The sequence below is a fragment of the Equus caballus genome, chromosome 13, assembly GCF_041296265.1.
Source record: "Equus caballus isolate H_3958 breed thoroughbred chromosome 13, TB-T2T, whole genome shotgun sequence".
Taxonomy (NCBI): domain Eukaryota; kingdom Metazoa; phylum Chordata; class Mammalia; order Perissodactyla; family Equidae; genus Equus; species Equus caballus.
The window spans coordinates 11,274,825-11,289,243 of NC_091696.1; the positions used below are offsets into that span (position 1 = coordinate 11,274,825).

The 14,419-nt window shown below is 56.1% G+C and overlaps 1 protein-coding gene across 10 annotated transcripts in view; it reads left to right on the plus strand.

The window, feature by feature from the left end:
- CUX1 (cut like homeobox 1) overlaps positions 1–14,419 on the plus strand; it is a 368,724-nt gene that overhangs the window by 344,790 nt on the left and 9,515 nt on the right. The gene's annotated exons all lie outside the window — the stretch shown is intronic.

Below are 14,419 nucleotides of genomic sequence, written 5' to 3' on the forward strand. Positions count from 1 at the left end.
GGTGGAGGTGTGTGGCTTCTGTCCCAGACCGTGCCCACTCGCTTCCACCGCCTGGCTCCCAGGCGGCCTCCTCCCTCGAACTTCTGCATCAGTCAGGCTGTCTGTAATTTCTTTCCACCAGACCACTCTTCTTTAGAAAGGATTACCACAGCCATTTGGCTCAACTCAGTTATTATCAGAGCCCACCTGCCTGAGGAACATCACGACACGAGGTGGCTACAGTCAGCACACAGCCCCGGAATGCAGGCCGAGGAGACAGCTCCAGGAAATGCCAGGATCTTGACTCATGACTACTATCAAACCATGGCCACTATGTCTGGGAAAGTGACTGAGGCGAAAAGCTGACAGTTCGTGGCCTCCCTGGCACGGTTCCCTGTACTTGCAAAGCACAAATGCCTCCCTGCCCAGTCTCCTTCCTGTTGGCATCTTTGTTTTTTCCCCATTTGAAAACCACCCTGTCCGATGTGGACGTTCGGGCGGGTCTGCTGGTTGGTGGTCCAGACCCAGAGTGCTACAGAGCTTTGGGTTAAGTGTTCCTCTGTGTGCTCTCTGGCCATGAGAGGCCCACCCACATCCCAAGCCCAGCTGGCCAGCTCTAGAAGAAAGGAAACACCCCGACTGCCTCCTTGGCCCGGGCCACATCCCTCGTGCAGCTCACGAGCAAACCCAGCAGAAGGCAGATTGTGCTCTGATCCGGGGGAAGGCTCTGGCGTCGGACGACACCCTGCGATCATGTGGCAGTCATGCCCTAAGAGACTGGCACAAGCCACGAGATGAGCTCGGTCCACAGGCAGGTGCCTTCCCGGCTGAAGTTGGACTGGGTGTCTGTTCCCCCTGAACTCATGTCCTTCCAGGCAGAGGTGATCGATGAACTCTATTGACATTCTATGCAATGTTTTTCATTCCTCTGATTCTAGAAAAACAAACCTCACTGGAAACAGCAGAGGGCCCAAGGGGAGTGTACACGCGCCCTTCTGGGATTAGCACAAAGAACCAGGGGTGGTGACTTACTGGATCTTGAGCCGAGGACAACAGCCCTTGCCTTAAATGCACTGTGACAGGCGCCTCTCAACAGGCCTGTGAGAACAAGAGTCTGCCCTTAGCCATCCCAAGCCCCTACTTTCTGAGGCCAGTAAGGCAGCTGTGCGGGAGATGGAGCAAGGCGAGGTTCCAGCATGTGTGGCGAGCATGGTGGGCTGTTAGCCGCGCCCCTTCAGGCTGGAGGTTTGGCTCCCTCCCTGGATTTCCTCCCTTGTCACACTCCTCATTTGTCCCCTTCTACCTCTCTAACCCATGCTCCCACTCGATGTCACTCCTCGCCCCACACCCCTCAGAAGGAAGAGAAAAAGCTAGAAACGTGGCATCCATGAGTAGCTCTTGGCCTGGTGGTCAGGCAGGCGCCTTCTGTCTTTTGTGAGCTCAACATGGACAGACAGCTGCGCTCTGCGAGGCACATGGATTTTTCTCTTGATTTCCACCTGTTCCTGAAGCTCTGACAGCTGTTTCCTTTGCAGGCAGGGGCAGTCTCAGGCCTCACAGGGGCTTGTCTTTGGCCTGCCTTTGCTTTCTGCCCCTTTCTGCTCAGCTGTGAAGATCCGTCACAGCCGTTTCCCTTGCCCTGGGCTGCCCCTCAATGGCCACGTGAAGACACTTCCCCAGGATTCCTGCCTGGCTTCGGGGACCCCTGTCTTCGTTGTCTCTGGCACTGGGAGGTTGTGACTTCAGCTCCACTGTGAGCTCTCCTTTGGAAGCATCTCAAGGACAGGAGAGGATGTGGCGTTCTCCAGCTCCCACGCCCAGCCTTCAATCACAGGACCCTTTCCTCCCAAAAGAATGTACCGGTTTCCACCCAGGGCCGCTGGTTGGATGTGGGAGAATCCCCTCTGGTCCTGGATTCTCTTGATGAAAGAATTTGGAAGTGAGACCTTAAGGATTTGTGCCATCACCGTGTGCTTGGGCATCTACCAGGAGAAGCTCACATGTCGAAGTCCCCCCATGCTTCTGCAGTTTGGTTTGGGCCTCGGTGGCATTAGGGGAGCCTTCATGACCCCCAAGGCAGAGCTCCTGCCCTGAGTGGCAGGTGGTGGCCTGGGGCTCCAGCATGCTGTAGTTCCATTTCCAATGCATCGGATGTCCATCTGGCCAGCACGCTCACTTGCTAAGAGAATGGTCCAGCTTGACAATATTATTTCCATTCCTATCAGTTTCTGCCTTTTTGTTGATGAAAACTACTGGGAAAAGAGGAAAACAAGTTCCCAATTAAAGTTCCAGAAAGATCCAGCCTGTGAAACCCTTTGAGATGTGCCGAAAGCTGAGGCCAAGGCCCTCGGGGTAAATTAAGACGAGGAGGAAAGGGGCGTGGGGCTCAGGGAGCTGGGCGTAAAATGAGCCTCACCGGAGTCTTCCCTACCCTGGAGCCCTGGCAGCCTCTGAGCGTCACGCCTGGTCAGGGAGGAAGAAGGAAATGTGGTCCCCCTGTCTGTCCCACCTGGAGGAACTGCCCCCACTGTCCAGGCCTTGCCACCGCCCCTCCCCATCACCTGCCCCCCAAAGATCCCGTGTCCACGCTGTCAGTGGCATCATCCCTATTTTCATTTTTGGATGAAGTGACATTTAGCTTTAACAAGACATTTCCAAAGCGCCTAGTCTCCTCCCAAATGCTAACTTTAAAAGTTGGGCATTATAGGCGAAGAATCCTAAAAAAGGCTAGTGAGAGAAAGACATTAGGCTATGCATAAATGTGCACTTCCCCACCCCCTGGTATTACACTTTTAAAGTCCCCTGGAGTTGCTTTCCATGAATCGTTTTTGTTTATCCAATAACATTAAGAAGTAGAGTCTGTGTTACTGTAATTTCTGTCGTGTTTAGGCTTTAATTTCTACCACAAAATATGCTGTATGCTATGTATCGAGCTTTCTGTGATCAGAAAGGAAAGGTGCCTTAAATCCCAATGTCACGGCTATACCCCTATGGAAAAGAATCAAAAGCACAGTGTGGACGGAAGCCATGGGACTTCCGCTGGTGAAACCAGACGCCAGTCAGCAGGACGCATTGAAGTGGCACGGGGCTGCTTTTGTTTGATAGTTCCGTTTTTCTCCTTCTTCATTGTCCTTTTTTTCTTCTTTATTTTTTTTTTTTGTAGTTTGCTTTAAACAGAAAGCACTTAAATAGATGACTATGTGTAAAAAGCTCTGTGCAATAGAAATCCTTTCGCTTCATTTTTAAGAGATAATGTATTGCACACCAAATGAACTCGAAGTAAGCTTTAGACCCGGGCGATTCAGGTTGTGGACGTTCACTGTAGTTCTGTTTGTTCATGAACTGAAGGGAAAACAGGCCTCCCCAGCACCCCTCCCCCGCCCCTCCCTCCCATCCCAGCCTGCCTGCTGTCGCCCACCCAGCTGGAGGTGCTGGGCCCACGGGCGCCGGCCGGAAGCCCAGGCTGGGTGGCAGGGCGGGAGTTTGTGACTCAGCAGCTGAGAACTCTGAGTGTGACACCACAGCCATCCCTTCCAGCACTTAACCTTTTCTTGAGATGGATTGACTGCTACTGACCTGCCAGCGTGCGTGAGGATAATTATAAAAGGATTATTTCCTTGAAAAAAAATTATTTCTATCCTCTTCTATTTATTATTAGGTTAATCATTTAAGTACTTATCAGGAGTGTATTGTTGTTTTGTATTGTTATTGTTATAAATGCTTTTTGCTATCACTCCAGTGGTTAACTGTCTTCTGCCTCCTGCCCTCCCCGCCCCCAAAAAGAACCAAAGGGTCTGGGGGTTTGCTGGGGGCGCAGAGGGGGCTTTTCCAGCAGAATCAGACGTCTGTCTGCAGAGTAGCCACTCAAAAACTGGTGGTCTCCCCGTGTCTAACTTTGTAAATGAGAGAGTTGAACAAAAATCTCCCAATGTAAGGAAGTGCCGAGTGGAAGAACACTCGAGAGAGGAGCTGCAGAGGAGACTTAGAAAGGCAGAGTTCAGTTCCCCAAAGCCTCCTAGAGCCTCTGGTAAGACTTCTGGGTTCATGACGCTTCGGGAGCCCTGGTGGGTGAGGGTGCGGCAGCCTGCCCCGGACCCACTGCCGAGTGAGGGAGGGCTTTCTTGCAAGGCTCCCGTGGGCTGACGTGTTTTAGTTGGCTTTTGTTGTCGTCGTCGTCGTTTTCCTTGCATACAAAGTTGGTCAAAACCATCTTGCAAAGCAACAGTGTTTCTTAGTCCAGCTATGGCTTGAGGACCTACACCAGGGAGGTCGTGGAGGGCCCCCAGTCCCCCTTGATGTGGTTAAGTGTGGAGGAATGTGAGATGTGGGGCAGAGCTCTCTGCGGCTAGAAGCACAGCCAACAAGACACCTAGTTGCTTGCTAAGCGGGTGTGAGGATGAGGTGGGGCTGGCCTGGGCCGGAGAAGGAGCCAGGTGGGGCCAGATGGCCGCCTGGGCTCCCACAGGCCCCGCCCCCCCCCCCCTCGCATTCTGTGCCCTGACTTCTCCCCTTCTCTGCAGTTGCCAGGGGTCCTGATTTTGTTCTCATCTCTTCTAAAGCAAGCCCTCCAATGAAATGGCGGCCCCCATCCCCCAAAGGGTTTTCAGTTCTCTCTAATTAGTCTATGCATTTCTCTCTCTCGAGCCCTTTTCTGCCTCTTTCCTTGAGAAAACGGGCATCTCATGTCCCACCATCTGAGACCCCTCAGAAAATGCTGTGCATTTTGGAGACGTGAGGATTCGTTCCAAATTCTTAAAGCATTTGAGAATAACTTGTCATAAAAGTGGGAAAAAAAAAAGAGAAGGTGGTTTTCCCCACGTCCCTTTCCACTGAGTAAGACCTAGCTCTTTGCGATTGTGCAATAACTACTTGCTGTGAGAGCGGGTAGCGCCACGCCTGTCCAGACTACTAACACAGCACAAGACGAGCGCGCACCGAGTGGCCGACTTCTTCCGGAAAACTCTTAATAAAATAAGCTCAGCTCCCCCGTGTATTGTGGTGTCTTACATTTTAGCAGTATTTTATATTTTCTGTAACGCACTAAGTCTTAGATGTTTTTAGAGCTCGTTTGTTAATACAATCACAGACTTCTTTTTTTGTTTTAAATCTTCACCGAGACCCAATTGACCAAAAAAAAAAAAAGCATCCTTTTTGTACAAACAGCTTTGAGAAGCCTCTGTTCTGTTGCTGTGACCCACCTCTGGTAACATTTTCTTTCTTGCTCTTTGTTTTCGGCATTAAGAGTCAAAAGTTGATCCGGCTGGCACTGGGGTGGGGGAGGCACCCGTCGGCCCCTCGGCGTTGTCCCTTCTGTCTTTGGTTAGCCATACGATGTTTGTTCTCAGCACTGTACAACGGTCCCTATATGATATGGAGAAGCAATATCACTGTATGAAACTCACACCATGTATTATTATTATTCACTAGCACCCTAGGTGTGATAATTGAAGTAAATATCTTTTATACAAACACAAGAACGTGTGGGTTGTTTTTATTTAAAGGGCTCTGGCCTGAGGAGAAGCAGCAAACACTTTCATTCTGGGTCCAAAGGGCACCTCAAGACTTGCCACCCCGAGGTAGCCGTCCCTCCACCTTCCCGTGCTTCCACTGGCGTGTGGCGTCCGAGCAGGGCTCAGCAGAAACCGGGGCCAGGGTAGGATGCGTGGGAATCTGGGCACATGGTCTGTGCTCCATAAGGGCCTGCGTCCCTGCTTACTCTTGTCACCCTTACTGTTCAGGTATCCTTGACTCGCCGACCCCCTGGCAGCCGCTTCCTCGTCTGTGAAATGGAGACACCCTTACCTGTCTCACAGGCTTGTGAGGATCAGGAATGGTGGCCGACCATGCTGGGTGCAGCACGGGCCTGATGGCTGCAGCCCAGTAAGTGGGGCTTGGGTGCCCAGGGCCACGGGCAGGCACCTCTGCAGAGCGGCCCATACCCAGCCAGCATCCTGGCCTCAGCCTGCTCTGGGTTTGGCGGAGTCTCTTGCTTTGTCCCTGACTCCTGATGTGGAAGAGGACCAGCCAAGGGCTCCTGTTAATGTGGGCAAGTGAGTGGGAAGAGGAAGGAGGGAACAGTGTCTTGTGAGTTTCTGGAATGATCAGGCTCCTGAGAAGGGACGTTTCCAGCCAGCGCTCGGGGCTGGTGGTGAGAGAGCTCTGCAGAGTTGGCTGTTAGGTGGTCCACATGCTTGTGGCCAAGGATGTTTCTCATCTCAAGATCTACGGAGTTGGAAAAGAATTGCCATCCCCACCGATGTGACTGGTTGGGGTGGGGGTGGGGGGTATGAGTTCACCGTGCGTTAATATGTAGGATTCAGAACGTGAAACTCCCATGTGTGACACAGAACCATGGGCGTCTCTCGGAGTCGCACTGAACTCCATCCTCCAGTGGACACCCCAGAGCGCGGGCCAGCCTCCCACCAGTGCCTGGTGTTCCCAGAAGCCCCATGTCTCATCTGGTCACTCAGGGACGCGGGTGTGTCTAGAGCTGCCCCCTCAGATGGGAGAAATGAGCATAAAACCAGCAGAGCTCTCCGGTTTGACGGCTGACAAACTTAAATCTAACTCAGCTAACATTCTGCTGCTTTTCTGTTTGCTAGTGTGGGTAAGCCCCCACTTTTTAAAGATCCGTTAACTAAATGAAAATATAAAATGCATAAAAAAAAAAAACCTACTTAGCCCAAAGTCTTTTTACCCAGGAAGTCTCCCCAAGTGCTTCTAAAGTGAGATTTAATTGAGCTCATGGTTTTGCAGGCTGACTGTTTTTGTAAACTGCCAGCTCCAGAGGCAGAAAAGGGAGCAAGATTTCATGCTCTGGCTGCAGTTGGGTGATGTCCCCAGGCCAGGCAGGGTGCTCGGGGGTGGCCTGGGGTGGCCTTTCTCCTCTCTCTCTAGTTGAGGGGTCTGAACAAAATGCTGTGCTTATTTGATGCTCTGAGGAGCACAGTTGCAGTGTACATGCTAAGGCGACGTGATGATATAATTATTGGCGTGCGCGAGTCGTCCGCGACGCTTCTGTCTGCTTGTGTTTAAAAGGGCCTCCGAGTGGCTGCCATGGGTATGTTGCTCCTTCCTCCGCGGCCCTGGCATGCCGGCTTTGGGGGGCACGCAGCTTGCTGGTCTCGGCTTCAGCACGGCGTTGGTTCCTGTAAGGTGATGGGGCTTGCGTGTGGGGAACCGAGCTGAGAACCCAGAGGGCTGGAGAGAACTGCTGTGATGTTGCTGGGGGGCCCCTGGCCAGCCGGCCCTTCATCCGCGTCTCACCCACCCAGGGCGGGGTGAGCTGTGTTCATGGAAGTGGGAGACGCAGCCCGTGCCCAGTCTCGGGCAGGCATTCGTTCGGGAGCCCTCCCTCTTCCAAGAAGCCCAGGCTCTCGAATGTCAATAAGAAGGGCTGTTTTTCAAGCAAAATGGTTTGTGGACAGGTAAAAGCGGAGCTGCTCTGTTCCGGGCGGAGGACTCCAGGGAGTGAGGTTTGAGGACCCCACTCACTTTACAGGGAGGCATGGGGGCCCCTTTTCTGTGGTCACGTATCCCTGCAGTGCAGTCCCAGCATCTTCTCTTACCAACTGTGACCTTGGGCAAGGCTTAGTTGATACTCAGGAGATCCCTTCTGAAAGAGCTTCACTTCCTTGAGCTTCCGCTTCCGTCTCTGTAGAGGGGATGTGATAATGCCAACTCACGGGCAGCCGGGAGGACTAAGTGATTAAGCCTGCAGACCGCTCCGCACAGCCCCGACGCCCCCCACACACCCACAGCCTCTCAGGACATGTCGGTTGTGGCCGTCGACAAGGGTGTTATTTCATCAACTTTGGTTGCTGGAGCAGGAGGGCCCCCTGCCCAGGACCAGGCACTCCTGAGGGTTAGCCGGATCACCAGGGGCTGCCGGCCTAATGTCGCCACCACTGATGCCCATGATGTGACTGGCATGCAGGCCGGGCAGCAGAGTCCTCCATGCTCAGCAGCTGTCTCTGCAGCCTCCTGCTGAGACTCGAGTCTCGGGTTCCTTGGGTGGCAGAGGCTGCCACCCCTGGACTCAGCCACAGACAGGAAGGAAGGACCCTCCCTGGTCCTCACTCTTGTGGAGAAGGGACTGCACCTTCCATGGAGGTGGCTTCCTCTTAGAGACCCATCTGACTTAAGCATCCCCACGCCATTACAGCCAAACCCAGAAGCCTCCATGATTGAGGAGACTAGATTCTCTGGAGCAGGGGTTCTCACCTGGGGATGACTTGTCCCTCGGGACATTTGGCAACGTCTGGAGACATTTGGGGCTGTCATAACTTGGGGGGGGATGCTACTGACATCTAGCAGGTAGAGGCCAGAGATGCTGCTAAATATCCTACAGTGCACAGGACAGCCACTCAACAAACACTGACCTGGCCCCAAGTATCACTGGTGCCAAGGCCTATGGTGAGGGGCAGGCATAGGCTCGGCAGGGCCACTCGGCTTTGCTAAGGCCACCCCCCTCTTGGAGCTCCTTCGCTGATTTACTCAGCAGATGGTCACTGAGGACTGCTCTGTGCCAGGCTGTGCTCCAGGCTAGGTGTCCGGTGGCCTCAAGTCACTCACAGCACAGGGCAGATGGACCGGGGTGCAGACCACGGCCCAGGCCCGGTCCTGTAATTGGTATTGAGGGGGCATCTGAGCACCGACTTGGGAAAGGGCTGGCGGACTTCACGGGGAGCGGCCTTGAGACTGGGAGGTGGCATTTTCGGGGGACAGACAGGGAAGGCATGCCAAACTGGGGGGCAGCGCGTGCCCAGCTCCAGGGCAGCAGTATGGCAAGCGTGGTGACTCAGAGGACCAGGCAAGCCACGGGGCTGGGGAAGGGCGGCCAGGTGGGAGGGGACGACCTCATTGTTGATGAGAACAAAGCTGAGTCTGGCGGGTGGCGGCTCTGGGAGAAGCTTGTTCTTTCCATCTGTCTGGAAGGACTCGGGTGTAGCCGAGAGTGTCTGCAGCCCCACCTGGAGTGAGGGGGTCCCAGCCAGGGAGAAAGCACCCTTCACACCTCCAGCAAGTGTGTACTCAGTGGCGCCGGCGCAGGGTCACCCTGGGGCTTCATGACGGCAGATCTGTAGTCCCAATGCCAGGACGCAGCCTGGAAGGTTCCGGGTGAGACCTGAGCAGTTATCAGGTGGTGGGACCAGCAGAGGCTGGCAGGCCCTGCCAGGCTCTTGCTGCCAGTGCCCCGCCAGCTCTGCCCACCCTGGGAGACCGTCCAGCCCTTAGGATGCCCGTGCACCCTTCCACCCAGAGGGACGGGTGCTTCCCGGCTGGCTGGACGCAGTGAGGGCTCACAGTGTCCCACTGCTGTGGGCGCTGGGGCTATAGCAGGGGACAAACGAAGGGCTGACTTCCGGTGGAGAAGACAGATGGCAGACACAATAAAGAAGTGAGTTACAGGGTAGCTCAGACGGTGACAAACGTTATGGGAGAAAGATGAGGTAAGGGAGAGGGAAGAACACCTGTGGAGGTTCACGTCTTATCAGGGTAGGCCTCGCCAGGAAGGTAACATGGGAACAGTCCTGACGGGTCAGAGAATGAACCACGCAGATGCCCGAGGGAGGAGCATTCCAGGCAGAGGGAACAGTGAGTGCAAAGGTTCTGTGGTACAGAGGTGCTGGGAAGCCAGTACAGCTGGGGCAGAGGGACTAAGGGGAAGAGTGGACGGCGACCAGGTCAGAGGCAAGAGGTGGGCAGAGCAGGTGGCCCTTGTAGGCTGATGTAGGGCTTTGCTGTTCCTCTGAGGGTTGGCACAGAGGGGGTCTGATCTTACTGTTTAAAAGCTTCTCTCTGGCTGCTGCTTTGTGACTAGATCGTAGGGGGAGGTTAGGAGAAGGGAGACCAGTGTGGAGGCTGCTGCCATAATCAAGCTGAGAGGTCGTGGGGCCAGCCCGGTGGCGTAGTGGTTGAGTTCAGCGTGCTCTGCTTCGGCGGCCCAGGTTCGTGGGTTCGGATCCCAGGTGCAGACCTACACCATTGTCAGCCATGCTGTGGAGGTGACCCACATACAAAATGGAGGAATATCAGCAGCAGATGTTATCTCAGGGCTAATCTTCCTCACAAAAAAAAAGATGAGAGGTGACTCGGACCCAATGGTGGCAGTGGTGACAAGTGATTGGATTCTGGATATATTTTGAAGGTAGAGTCAAAAATAGGACTGGAGACAGGTTGGATGTCAGGAGTGATACAGAAGAGTGAGGAAGGCCCCAGGGATTTGGCCTGAGCCACTGAAGGGTGGCCGTGCCTCTGAGGGGAGGCAGCCCCAAGGATGCCGCCTCTGGGGGAAGCAGATCTGCGGAGGGGCGATCAGGCTTCAGTTTGGACCTGTTAAGGTTGGACATCCAAGTGATGAGCGTGGAGAGAGCTGGGGACTGCAGACAGACACTGGAGAGGCATCAGCTTCTCGGTGGCACTCAGGTGGCCAGAGTGACCGACAGGAAGGCGTGCAGGGCTGGCACCTGGGTGCAGCAGCGTTTGGAGCTTGGCAGAGAGGAGACCCAGCAAAAGAAACTGAGAAGGAGCGGCTCTTGGGGCAGGAGGCCCGGGAGGGTGCAGCGTCCTGGGCACCAGGTGCTAATGGGTCCATCAGATGAGGGCTGAGGATATAGTGATGTGCAAGGTCACCGGCGACCTTGGAAAGGACAGTTGGCCTCCAAGTCTGAGGGGAAGGTTTACGAAGTGGACACTTGAGAATAGACAGCTTCTTCAAGGAGTTTGCTGGAAGGGCAGTGGAGTCAAGAGAAAGGGGTGGGGGGGGGGTTTCAGATGGGAGAATAACGCACTCACATGCTCGTGGAAGGGAGAGGCCAGGCAGGTGGACACTGGGTGGAGGACACCCTTGCACAGGAGCGAGGGGCTGGCCCCTGCAGGCACTGGGAGCCCTCAGCACTTACCTCTGGCTGCCTCGGGACATACAGGTTCAGAGGCCGGAGGGGTGGATGTGCGGGCGGCGCAGCTCCCCTAAGAACCACCCCCCCCATCAAAGACCTGGGTTGCAGGCAGCAGATTGAATAACACAGGGACTCTGCCTTTGGGAAAACTGTGGGTTTCGACAGCCCCAGGCCTCGTCATCTGACTTCAATTGTGATAAGTTTCTTCATTTACTCCATCCGCAGTCAGAAATCATGCCCTGACCGTGCGTCAGAGTCGTCTCCCTAGGTCTTGACCTTGATGCTGCTTGGATTTCTTGCTCCCCTCTGTGAAATACACCCCTAGGAGCCTTCCCAGATTCTCCCAGAAGGTCGAGGTCCCATAAACTTTCTTAAAGGGATGGGAACTGTCTTGGACCTTCTCACACGGGCCACCTTTCAGAGGCGAGGGGTATGCTCCCCATGCCCTGGCGCTCATCTGGCTGTTGCCGCTTCCTCTCCTAGACACAGCTTCTCCCTCCCCAGCAGCTTTTCCCCGGCTGCAGATGCTCCATACTCCTGAAGACCCTCTCTCGAGCATACCCCCCACACCAGGTCTGCCCATCGCTCTGCCCTATCTGGCATCTGTCCGGTGTGGTCCCCAGGTCCCTCCTCCAGGCCCCTGCTGCTCCCTGCCCCGCCACTACCCCGACTGAACTCTCGCCAGTGGATTCACTCCAGCCCGCAGCCCACTCAGCCATTTTTGAGACCCCGGTAACTTTACTCATTGATGGCTGCTATTCAACTTGGGGCCTCAACACACTTCCTCCTGATTCCCCCTGCTTCCTGCAGGACAGCCCCAAAAATGTCAGTGTTCCAGAAGGTTCTGGCCATTCTCACTGCAGCACCTTCTGGGGTTCCATGTCCACCGCTGAGGGGCTCAGCCACCCCTGGCCCCAGAGCTCTCCCGGGCCTGCATCGCCTGCATCTCCAGCCTCAGGCCCATGGGTCCTGCTCTTCCCCACGCACGCCCCTTGGCTGTTCCACTAGCTCTTCACACTCACCAGAGCCAAACCATGCTGCTGCTCGCCCCTTCCCCCTTTGGGAGGCCAGTCCCAGGTACAGGTCTCCCCACTTGGGTTCTGTACAACAGTGGGGTCACAACTCTGTCCAGTACCTTCCACTGCCTTGCCCCAGGGCCAGAACTCAAGCTCAGTTCTGCCAGACTCCAGTTCAGGACCCTCCCTTGACACCAAGTGGCCACTGAAGACGTGACCTTAACTTCCTAGTCTGTGTGTTCCTTCTCCCAGCAGAGGAGGCAGAGGGAAGCAGCGGGTGGCGGCCAGGGGACCCGCACATGGCAGGTTTAAGTGGCTCCATGTCTCAGAGTGGGGTTTGTAATTGAGGCCTCTCCCTCAGGGATGCCCACACAGTCAGACTCCTGGCCTTCACCCCTCTGGCCTGGAGTGATGGCTCGCCGCTGGGATCCAGCTGGGCTCCCAGACAGCGTGCAGGCCCTGCCCCTGCGGCCGCAGCTTCCCCGCCCCCACCCAGGGCCTTCCTTCAGCCTTCCCCAATTAGCCCCACGGCCCTGCCCTCCCAGCCTCCTCCCTCTGCCTCAGGAGCAGCCATTCCCCACGTCTGCTGCCAGTGCATGCCACCCAGCCCTCAGTTTCACCCACAGCCACCTCTTCAGGGACAGCTACCCCCAATACTCAGCCTTGCTCCCCCAGAGATCCCCTGGGCAGCTAACCCAGTGTCTGGGAGCATCTGCTGCAGTGGCAGTGGCAGGCCCTCCAGGCCAGCTTAACACAGTGGCCCGGCCGCCGTCTGGCTGGGGCAGCCTGGGACACGCGGTTTGCTGTCCAGGCCCTTGCATGCACAGAGTGTCACCGGTGTGCTCAGGCAGGGACCTGTGTGCCCAGCCCCAAAGCAGCAGACACAGGCACAGGACGCCCGGCTGGGCATCCGCTCATCTCCGCTGTGCCCACAGATGGTTCTGGGAGCTGCAAGTTCCTCCCACCCCGGGGGCCTGGCTGAGACCACGCTGGAAAGGCCACAGGCTGGTGGCAGATAAAACAAGCAGTCCGAGGAGTCATCTCATTGGCATTTTATCCACCCCTCAGGCCATGCGTGGGTCCCCTCTACACTGTGCTGCGTGCACACATCCGGGGGCGAGGGCTCACTCTGGCTGGGTGATAGTTCCCCTCTCCATAGGTTCCCCACCTCCACCCTGTCCTGTCCGTCTCCGGGGTCCTCATCCTTCAAGGTGGGATGCTACTCCCCTGAGCCTTCTCTGGGCTCTGCACCCTCCACTCATGCGGGGTCTGTCCACCCAACCCCTCGGGACCAGTCCCAGCAGCATTTTTAGACCCATTCCTATTTGTGGTTGTCCCTATGGACTCCCAGTGCCCAGAACTGAACCTGCCCCCACCCAAGGTCCCTCTGCCTACATCTTACCATGACTTCCATCCAGCTCCCCTCCTAAGCATGTTCAGGGAGCAAGGTGTCCCTGCTTTTCAGTCCCATCCCGCAGGCCTGGGACCAAGGACTCCGCCCCCAGGCCAGTGGGTCATGGCATTTGGGGTCTCTCGGCCTCTCCCCCACAGGGTCTGCTTAAAGCCACTGTAGGCCACCCAGGGCATACAGACCGAAGGCAGACCCCAACCCTGCCACCCACAGCCGTCCCTCCATGCCCTGGCCCCACCCTCAGGTCCAGCCCCTTCCCTCAGCCCCACCTCGGACCCCTCACTTGCACCACCACCCACCTGCCAGGTACAGAGGGGGCTCAGTGATGTGTGAAGGAAGAAACCCACCCAGGGCCTGAGCGAGTGGATACCCCAGTGTGGGCAGGAGCTTAGCTATGGCCAGGGTGGACACCCTTGGGTTTGATCCCAGGCTGTAAGGCTCATCTCTTCACCTGTAACATGGGGGTCATCTTTTCTGACTGATCACACTGTTGTGAGGTGTGTAAAGAGCCTGGCGGCCAGCGGGCACCCAGGAGATGGAGCAGGCAGCGGGTAGGCCGCTGCCCCCACCCTGGCCCAGGCACCAAGCCCAGCTAGGACCAGGTTGGCCAGCTGATAAGCAGGCCCCAGGGTGAGGGGCGAGTCCACCGGGCAGGGTACAGAGGCCGGTCTCCCGGCGCTGCCCACAGCCTGGAGCCTTTGGCATTTCTGAGGCCACAGTGCCCCCTGGTGGCCATCCATCTATACCAAAGGACAACACCCAGGGCCTCAGGCTTGGGCCGCCCTCTCTGCGGCCCTGAGCTAGGTTTGTTGTCACCATTTTACAAATGAGGCCCAGACAGGGAGAGTTGGCTGCCCAGAGTCACACAGAAGTAGGGCCAGATCTCATACTCGGGTCTGCCCGGCTCCCAGGCCACCTCTGTCCTCCCTGCCAATGGCTACCGAAGGCATCCACGGGCCTGGGCTGGGAGACCTCCCAACATCTCCCACCCTCCAGAGGGGCAGGAAGGTCTCCACGCAGAATTATTTGGGAGTTGCTTCGTTGTAAAGACAACATCTGGCACTTGGATGGGGGAGAAGAACAGGACTGTGGGCCAGGGAGTTCCTGGGGGC